The sequence below is a fragment of the Oncorhynchus gorbuscha genome, unplaced genomic scaffold (genome assembly GCF_021184085.1).
Source record: "Oncorhynchus gorbuscha isolate QuinsamMale2020 ecotype Even-year unplaced genomic scaffold, OgorEven_v1.0 Un_scaffold_10150, whole genome shotgun sequence".
NCBI classification, from domain to species: domain Eukaryota; kingdom Metazoa; phylum Chordata; class Actinopteri; order Salmoniformes; family Salmonidae; genus Oncorhynchus; species Oncorhynchus gorbuscha.
The window spans coordinates 1,959-11,563 of NW_025752969.1; the positions used below are offsets into that span (position 1 = coordinate 1,959).

Consider the following 9,605-nt stretch of genomic DNA (forward strand, 5'->3'; position numbering starts at 1 on the left):
ATTTTAGATGAACAATTAAGGTTTGATATGTAAGATGGTTAAATAAAGAGCAAAATGATTGATTATTATTATTTGTGCCCTGGTCCTATAAGAGCTCTTTGTCACTTCTCACGAGCCGGGTTGTGATAAAAACTCACACTCATTCTTATGTTTAATAAATGCATCGTATTGTGTGTGTGTGGCAGGCTAACAATGATGGAAAAACACATGGCTGTATATATAAAGAGAATCCTGGTCCCTGGATGACAGACAGAAGCAGGTAAACTCACCTTTGTCCACCTCAATGGTCAGAATGTTCAGTAGAATATCTTCATAAATGTTTTCCACTTTGATGAAGTTGGTGTAATCAGCAAAGATGTACTGGTCCAACTTCTGCAGGTCCTGTAAAGTGTTGGTTTCACGGTTTATATTCTAATGAACTAACAGTACCTGCTCCAACGTTACTTTAATTTGATAGGGTGAGATGTGGATGGACTGAGACCATCAGCCCTGGGATATATCTAGCATATAATGACTGATATAAAGAGACAAAATGTTACCAGCGTACATACCGGTTTGTGTGCCGGAGCCAGCTTCCTCCTGATAGCAGGAAGTGCGATGTCAACCAGAGCCTTCTGAAAGATCCTCTTCCTCACCGTGCTACTGTCATGGTCATATTGCTGCAGGGAACAACCACAGAACAAGAATATTACGAGACTCTACACCCTGTTATAGACATATTGCTAAAGGAAAGATGCATCAATCAATCAATAAAACAATCAATCAATCCATCAACTAATCAATGAACCAATCAATCCATAAATCTAACCAACCAACCAATTAATCACAACAAGACAACCACACAAGACAACCACACAACAAGACAACCACACAAGACAACCACACAACAAGACAACCACAACAAGACAACAAGACAACCACACAACAAGACAACCACACAAGACAACCACAACCACACAACAAGACAACCACAACAAGACAACCACACAACAAGACAACCACACAACAAGACAACCACACAACAAGACAACCACACAACACAACAAGACAACCACACAACACAACAAGACAACCACACAACAAGACAACCACACAACAAGACAACCACACAACACAACAACCACACAACAAGACAACCACACAACAAGACAACAAGACAACCACAACAAGACAACCACACAACAAGACAACCACACAACCACAACAAGACAACCACACAACAAGACAACAAGACAACCACAACAAGACAACCACACAACAAGACAACCACACAACAAGACAACCACACAACAAGACAACAAGACAACCACAACAAGACAACCACACAACCACAACAAGACAACCACACAACAAGACAACCACACAACCACAACAAGACAACAAGACAACCACAACAAGACAACCACACAACCACAACAAGACAACCACACAACAAGACAACAAGACAACCACAACAAGACAACCACACAACAAGACAACCACACAACAAGACAACCACACAACAAGACAACCACACAACAAGACAACAAGACAACCACACAACAAGACAACAAGACAACCACACAACAAGACAACAAGACAACCACAACAAGACAACCACACAACAAGACAACAAGACAACCACAACAAGACAACCACACAACAAGACAACCACACAAGACAACAAGACAACCACACAACAAGACAACAAGACAACCACACAACAAGACAACCACAACAAGACAACCACACAACAAGACAACCACAACAAGACAACCACACCACAAGACAACCACACCACAAGACAACCACACAACAAGACAACAAGACAACCACACAACAAGACAACCACACAACAAGACAACAAGACAACCACAACAAGACAACCACACAACAAGACAACAAGACAACCACAACAAGACAACCACACAACAAGACAACCACACAACAAGACAACCACACAACAAGACAACCACACAACAAGACAACCACACAACAACACAACAAGACAACCACACAACAAGACAACCACACAACAAGACAACAAGACAACCACAACAAGACAACCACACAACAAGACAACAACACAACAAGACAACCACACAACAACACAACCACACAACAAGACAACCACACAACAAGACAACCACACAACAAGACAACCACACAACAAGACAACCACACAACAAGACAACCACACAACAACACAACAAGACAACCACACAACAAGACAACAAGACAACCACACAACAAGACAACCACACAACAAGACAACCACACAACAAGACAACCACACAACAAGACAACCACACAACAAGACAACAAGACAACCACAACAAGACAACCACACAACAAGACAACAACACAACAAGACAACCACACAACAACACAACCACACAACAAGACAACCACACAACAAGACAACCACACAACAAGACAACAAGACAACCACAACAAGACAACCACACAACAAGACAACAAGACAACCACAACAAGACAACCACACAACAAGACAACCACACAACAAGACAACCACACAACAAGACAACCACACAACAAGACAACCACACAACAACACAACAAGACAACCACACAACAAGACAACCACACAACAAGACAACAACACAACAAGACAACCACACAACAACACAACCACACAACAAGACAACAAGACAACCACACAGCAAGACAACCACACAAGACAACAAGACAAGACAACAAGACAACCACACAAGACAACAAGACAACCACACAAGACAACAAGACAACCACACAAGACAACAAGACAACCACACAAGACAACAAGACAACCACACAAGACAACAAGACAACCACACAAGACAACAAGACAACCACACAACAAGACAACCACACAACAAGACAACAAAACAACCACAACAAAACAACCACAACAAGACAACCACACAACAAGACAACCACACAAGAAACCACACAACAAGACAAGACAACCACACAACAAGACAACCACACAACAACAAGACAACCACAACAAGACAACCACACAACAAGACAACCACACAACAAGACAACCACACAAGACAACAAGACAACCACACAACACAACAAGACAACCACACAACAAGACAACCACACAACAAGACAACCACAACAAGACAACCACACAACAAGAGAACAAGACAACCACACAACAAGACAACAAGACAACCACACAACAAGACAACCACAACAAGACAACCACAACAAGACAACCACACAACAAGACAACAAGACAACCACACAACAAGACAACCACAACTAGACAACCACACAAGACAACCACAACAAGACAACCACACAAGACAACCACAACAAGACAACCACACAACAAGACAACCACACAACAAGACAACCACACAACAAGACAACCACACAACAAGACAACCACACAACAAGACAACCACACAACAAGACAACCACACAACAAGACAACCACACAAGACAACCACACAACAAGACAACCACACAAGACAACAAGACAACCACACAACAAGACAACCACACAAGACAACAAGACAACCACACAACAAGACAACCACACAACAAGACAACAAGACAACCACAACAAGACAACCACACAACAAGACAACCACACAAGACAACAAGACAACCACACAACAAGACAACAAGACAACCACACAACAAGACAACAAGACAACAACCACACAACAAGACAACAACAAGACAACAACAAGACAACCACACAACAAGACAACCACACAACAAGACAACCACACAACAAGACAACCACACAACAAGACAACCACACAACAAGACAACCACAACAAGACAACCACACAACAAGACAACCACACAACAAGAGAACAAGACAACCATACAACAAGACAACCACAACAAGACAACCACAACAAGACAACCACACAACAAGACAACAAGACAACCACACAACAAGACAACAAGACAACCACAACTAGACAACCACACAAGACAACCACAACAAGACAACCACACAAGACAACCACAACAAGACAACCACAACAAGACAACCACACAACAAGACAACCACACAACAAGACAACCACACAACAAGACAACCACACAGCAAGACAACCACACAAGACAACCACACAAGACAACCACACAACAAGACAACCACACAACAAGACAACCACACACAGAGACAGAATAACCAAGGCTGAGTTTCTCCTAGTCAACTATGAATTCACTGAAAGTACTACAGCAGGTAGGGGGGTGTTGCATCGTACAATCAGAAGGCAGGAGGTGTGAATCTACAGTCAGAAGGCAGGAGGTGTGAATCTACAGTCAGAAGGCAGGAGGTATGAATCTACAGTCAGAAGGCAGGAGGTGTGAATCTACAGTCAGAAGGCAGGAGGTACGAAGCTACAGTCAGAAGGCAGGAGGTACGAAGCTACAGTCAGAAGGCAGGAGGTACGGAGCTACAGTCAGAAGGCAGGAGGTACGGAGCTACAGTCAGAAGGCAGGAGGTACGGAGCTACAGTCAGAAGGCAGGAGGTACGGAGCTACAGTCAGAAGGCAGGAGGTACGGAGCTACAGTCAGAAGGCAGGAGGCAGAGCTACAGTCAGAAGGCAGGAGGTACGGAGCTACAGTCAGAAGGCAGGAGGTACGAAGCTACAGTCAGAAGGCAGGAGGTACGAAGCTACAGTCAGAAGGCAGGAGGTACGAAGCTACAGTCAGAAGGCAGGAGGTACGAAGCTACAGTCAGAAGGCAGGAGGTACGAATGAAGCTACAGTCAGAAGGCAGGAGGTACGGAGCTACAGTCAGAAGGCAGGAGGTACGGAGCTACAGTCAGAAGGCAGGAGGTACGGAGCTACAGTCAGAAGGCAGGAGGTACGGAGCTACAGTCAGAAGGCAGGAGGTACGGAGCTACAGTCAGAAGGCAGGAGGTACGGAGCTACAGTCAGAAGGCAGGAGGTACGGAGCTACAGTCAGAAGGCAGGAGGTACGAAGCTACAGTCAGAAGGCAGGAGGTACGAAGCTACAGTCAGAAGGCAGGAGGTATGAAGCTACAGTCAGAAGGCAGGAGGTACGAAGCTACAGTCAGAAGGCAGGAGGTACGGAGCTACAGTCAGAAGGCAGGAGGTACGGAGCTACAGTCAGAAGGCAGGAGGTACGGAGCTACAGTCAGAAGGCAGGAGGTACGGAGCTACAGTCAGAAGGCAGGAGGTACGGAGCTACAGTCAGAAGGCAGGAGGTACGGAGCTACAGTCAGAAGGCAGGAGGTACGGAGCTACAGTCAGAAGGCAGGAGGTACGGAGCTACAGTCAGAAGGCAGGAGGTACGAAGCTACAGTCAGAAGGCAGGAGGTGTGAATCTACAGTCAGAAGGCAGGAGATATGGAGCTACAGACAGAAGGCAGGAGGTATGAAGCTACAGTCAGAAGGCAGGAGGTATAAAGCTACAGTCAGAAGGCAGGAGGTATGGAGCTACAGCAGGTAGGGGAGTGTTGCATCGTACAATCAGAAGGCAAGAGGTATGGAGCTACAGACAGAAGGCAGGAGATATGGAGCTACAGACAGAAGGCAGGAGGTATGAAGCTACAGTCAGAAGGCAGGAGGTATGAAGCTACAGACAGAAGGCAGGAGGTGTGAATCTACAGTCAGAAGGCAGGAGATATGGAGCTACAGACAGAAGGCAGGAGGTGTGAATCTACAGTCAGAAGGCAGGAGGTATGGAGCTACAGTCAGAAGGCAGGAGGTGTGAATCTACAGTCAGAAGGCAGGAGGTGTGAATCTACAGTCAGAAGGCAGGAGGTGTGAATCTACAGTCAGAAGGCAGGAGATATGGAGCTACAGACAGAAGGCAGGAGGTATGAAGCTACAGTCAGAAGGCAGGAGGTATGAAGCTACAGTCAGAAGGCAGGAGGTATGAAGCTACAGACAGAAGGCAGGAGGTGTGAATCTACAGTCAGAAGGCAGGAGGTGTGAATCTACAGTCAGAAGGCAGGAGGTGTGAATCTACAGTCAGAAGGCAGGAGATATGAAGCTACAGTCAGAAGGCAGGAGGTATGAAGCTACAGTCAGAAGGCAGGAGGTATGAAGCTACAGACAGAAGGCAGGAGGTATGAATCTACAGTCAGAAGGTAGGAGGTGTGAATCTACAGTCAGAAGGCAGGAGGTGTGAATCTACAGTCAGAAGGCAGGAGATATGGAGCTACAGTCAGAGGCCAGGAGGTGTAAATCTACAGTCAGAAGGCAGGAGGTGTGAATCTACAGTCAGAAGGCAGGAGGTGTGAATCTACAGTCAGAAGGCAGGAGGTACGGAGCTACAGTCAGAAGGCAGGAGGTACGAAGCTACAGTCAGAAGGCAGGAGGTACGGAGCTACAGTCAGAAGGCAGGAGGTACGGAGCTACAGTCAGAAGGCAGGAGGTACGGAGCTACAGTCAGAAGGCAGGAGGTACGGAGCTACAGTCAGAAGGCAGGAGGTACGGAGCTACAGTCAGAAGGCAGGAGGTACGGAGCTACAGTCAGAAGGCAGGAGGTACGGAGCTACAGTCAGAAGGCAGGAGGTACGGAGCTACAGTCAGAAGGCAGGAGGTACGGAGCTACAGTCAGAAGGCAGGAGGTATGAAGCTACAGTCAGAAGGCAGGAGGTGTGAATCTACAGTCAGAAGGCAGGAGGTGTGAATCTACAGTCAGAAGGCAGGAGGTGTGAAGCTACAGACAGAAGGCAGGAGGTATGGAGCTACAATCAGAAGGCAGGTCTACATCTACAGTCAGAAGGCAGGAGGTATGAAGCTACAGTCAGAAGGCAGTAGGTACGAAGCTACAGACAGAAGGCAGGAGGTATGGAGCTACAGTCAGAAGGCAGTAGATATGGAGCTACAGACAGAAGTCAGGAGGTATGAAGCTCTGTCTGTTATCTCACCTTGAGGACTCTGAGCTTTGCTTTCTCCATGGCTGAGGTGAGTTTGGAAGTGTTGTCTTTCAGTGAGCTCTGGAGGAGCAATTTAAAGGTGTACACGGCATTCTCCATCAGCTACAACACAGAACCACACAGCATTCTCTATCAGCGACAACACAGAACCACACAGCATTCTCTATCAGCTACAACACAGAACCACACAGCATTCTCTATCAGCTACAACACAGAACCACACGGCATTCTCTATCAGCTACAACACAGAACCACACGGCATTCTCTATCAGCTACAACACAGAACCACACTGCATTCTCTATCAGCTACAACACAGAACCACACAGCATTCTCTATCAGCTACAACACAGAACCACACAGCATTCTCTATCAGCTACAACACAGAAACACACAGCATTCTCCATCAGCTACAACACATAAACACAGAGCATTCTCCATCAGCTACAACACAGAAACACACAGCATTCTCTATCAGCTACAACACAGAAACACACAGCATTCTCCATCAGCTACAACACAGAACCACACAGCATTCTCTATCAGCGACAACACAGAACCACACGGCATTCTCTATCAGCTACAACACAGAACCACGCAGCATTCTCCATCAGCTACAACACAGAAACACACAGCATTCTCCATCAGTTACAACACAGAACCACACAGCATTCTCTATCAGCTACAACACAGAACCACACACTATTCTATCAGCTACAACACAGAACCACACAGAATTCTCTATCAGCTACAACACAGAACCACACAGCATTCTCTGTCAGCTTCAACACAGAACCACACATCATTCTCTACCAGCAACAACACAGAACCACACAGCATTCTCCATCAGTTACAACAAGACATAACCACACAGCATTCTCTATCAGATACAACACAGAACCACACAGCATTCTCTATCAGCTACAACACAGAACCACACAGCATTCTCTATCAGCTACAACACAGAACCACACAGCATTCTTTGTCAGCTACAACACAGAACCACACAGCATTCTCTATCAGCTACAACACAGGACCACACAGCATTCTCTATCAGCTACAACACAGAACCACCCAGCATTCTCTATCAGCTACAACACAGAACCACCCAGCATTCTCTGTCAGCTACAACACAGAACCACACAGCATTCTCTATCAGCTACAACACAGAACCACACAGCATTCTCTGTCAGCTACAACACAGAAACACACAGCATTCTCTATCAGCTACAACACAGAACCACACAGCATTCTCTATCAGCTACAACACAGAACCACACAGTATTCTCCTTCAGCTACAAGACAGAAACACACAGCATTCTCTATCAGCTACAGCACAGAACCACCCAGCATTCTCTGTCAGCTACAACACAGAACCACACAGCATTCTCTATCAGCTACAACACAGAACCACACAGCATTCTCCTTCAGCTACAATACAGAACCACACAGCATTCTCTATCAGTTACAACAAGACAGAACCACACAGGATTCTCTGTCAGATACAACACAGAAACACACAGCATTCTCTACCAGCAACAACACAGAATTTTCCATCAGTTACAACAAGACATAACCACACTGCATTCTCTATCAGATACAACACAGAACCACACAACATTCTCTATCAGCTACAACACAGAACCACACAGCATTCTCTATCAGCTGCAACACAGAACCACACAGTATTCTCCTTCAGCTACAAGACAGAAACACACAGCATTCTCCATCAGCTACAACAAGACAGAAACACACAGCATTCTCCATCAGTTACAAGACAGAACCACACAGCATTCTCTGTCAGCTACAACAAGACAGAAACACACAGCATTCTCCATCAGCTACAAGACAGAAACACACAGCATTCTCCATCAGCTACAACACAGAACCACCCAGCATTCTCCATCAGCTACAACACAGAACCACACAGCATTCTCCATCAGCTACAACACAGAACCACACAGCATTCTCCATCAGCTACAAGACAGAAACACACAGCATTCTCCATCAGCTACAACACAGAACCACACAGCATTCTCCATCAGCTACAACACAGAACCACACAGCATTCTCCATCAGCTACAACACAGAACCACACAGCATTCTCCATCAGCTACAACACAGAACCACACAGCATTCTCCATCAGCTACAACACAGAACCACACAGGATAACATCTGATCCAAATCTGAGATGTGAGGAAATGGTTGTAGAATATACAGAAAAGAGATTAATGACAGAGTTCGTTTTTTGTCAAGTCTAGGTCTACTTTTGACATGTCCTACAGTATCTGTCTAACCTGTTGCATGTCTATCTGTACGCTGTGGATCAGAACTAACCTTTTGCATGTCTATCTGTATGATGTGGATCAGAACTAACCTTTTGCATGTCTATCTGTATGATGTGGATCAGAACTAACCTGTTGCATGTCTATCTGCGTGCAGTGGATCAGAACTAACCTGTTGCATGTCTATCTGTATGCTGTGGATCAGAACTAACCTGTTGCATGTCTATCTGCGTGCAGTGGATCAGAACTAACCTGTTGCATGTCTATCTGTATGCTGTGGATCAGAACTAACCTGTTGCATGTCTATTGCGTGCAGTGGATCAGAACTAACCTCTCATGTCTATCTGCGTGCAGTGGATCAGAACTAAGTGGATCAGAACTAACCTGTTGCATGTCTGCGTGCAGTGGATCAGAACTAACCTGTTGTCTATCTGTGCAGTGGATA

At 45.7% G+C, this 9,605-nt stretch overlaps 1 long non-coding RNA gene across 4 annotated transcripts; it reads right to left on the reverse strand.

The window, feature by feature from the left end:
• Positions 1 to 574: 574 nt before the first annotated feature.
• LOC124030241 lies at positions 575 to 9,557 on the reverse strand. Of its 4 annotated transcripts, none has more exons than XR_006837938.1 (3): positions 9,545 to 9,557; positions 6,868 to 6,978; positions 575 to 659 (listed from the first exon to the last, which is right to left on the reverse strand). It is a non-coding gene; the product is annotated as an uncharacterized LOC124030241 (long non-coding RNA). The 4 variants fall into 4 exon arrangements; XR_006837939.1 differs by lacking the exon at positions 9,545 to 9,557 and adding an exon at positions 9,453 to 9,467; XR_006837937.1 differs by lacking the exon at positions 9,545 to 9,557 and adding an exon at positions 9,413 to 9,430.
• Between the last annotated feature and the right edge of the window lie 48 nt (positions 9,558 to 9,605).